This window comes from Sapajus apella, unplaced genomic scaffold, assembly GCF_009761245.1.
Source record: "Sapajus apella isolate SASKATOON/1434 unplaced genomic scaffold, GSC_monkey_1.0 scaffold15965, whole genome shotgun sequence".
NCBI lineage: Eukaryota > Metazoa > Chordata > Mammalia > Primates > Cebidae > Sapajus > Sapajus apella.
The window spans coordinates 1-1,157 of NW_022452886.1; the positions used below are offsets into that span (position 1 = coordinate 1).

The 1,157-nt window shown below is 61.7% G+C and overlaps 1 pseudogene; it reads right to left on the bottom strand.

The window, feature by feature from the left end:
- Positions 1 to 7: 7 nt before the first annotated feature.
- On the bottom strand, positions 8 to 467 carry LOC116548579 (annotated as a pseudogene).
- Between the last annotated feature and the right edge of the window lie 690 nt (positions 468 to 1,157).

The window sequence follows — 1,157 nt, forward strand, 5'->3', positions numbered from 1 at the left end:
GGCTCACCAGCGAGTCCAGGTCGGCGAGGGCTGCATTGGGTCCCAGGAATGACTCCGGTGTCTTCCGGGTTGGGGGCGTGGGAGTTGGCGTGGCTGCAGGTGGCGGGTTGCGCACAGCCTCGGCCAGAGATCCCCTGACCCCACTCAGGTCAAACGCCCCAGGGCTTCGGGCCGGCACCCCTCCTACCAGCAGCTCCAGCTCCCCCGCGCTGCTCCCGGGAGTCAGCAGGGCCATTCGGATTCGGCCGAAGTCGGAGAACTCGTCCGGCTCCGTGTGGAAGCCCCCAGCTGTGGTGCCATTGGTGCTGGGCTTTGCAGGTGACCCTCCTCAGGGATCCGAGAAGGCCGGGGCCGGTGTCCAGGGATCGGAGGCGGAGGGTCCACTGACGGGGCCCCACCACCAGAGCTTCCCCATGGATCTGGCGTGGGCCTCTCTCCAGCCGCAGGGGCTGGGGTCCCACCCCAAGGGTCAACTGGGGGTCCTGCAGGGGCAGCAGGCCTCCAGGGGTCCCCAGAGGCTGATGTGGGGGCTGGAAGCCCCCAGGGATCAGCAGCTGGAGGGACAGGAGGGCCACCCCAGGGGTCCGAGGTGTGGGCAGCCATGGGGGTGGCAGCAGCCTTGGGTGCTGGGGTCCCCCAGGGGTCTGTGGTCGGGGGAGGAGCTGGGGCTGTGAAGACGTCAGCAAGATCTATGAGGGATGACTCCTCCTTGCCCCCGTCTCCCTCTTGCTCTCCTCCATCGCCATCTGCAGCCGCAGGTTCCTAAAATACTTCTTTCCCTTCCTCCACATGTCCACTCACAAGTAATCCAAAGATCACTTCATTTCCCCTTCTGCATTTAGAGAAATCCTCTACAATAATTTCCTCTTTGACATTCCAAAGATCCTGGACCTCTGCATGCTCTTTGGAAGAGGCAACTCACCACTGCTCCAGAAGATGACAGGAAACATCTTTACACAGCAGCCGAGTTGCTGCAATGACCTAGATGAAACATGCCTACCACCCTTCAGGTCTTCAGCAATATCCTCCAGCACTGTGGTTTGCAAGGGGATGGGGCCAGTAGCACACCCCAGAAGCTCGAGGAGAGGGGCCGGTTGACCCCCAACAGCATGCCTCTCCTGGAATTAAAGGACATTGTTCTCCACCTTTGTGACACC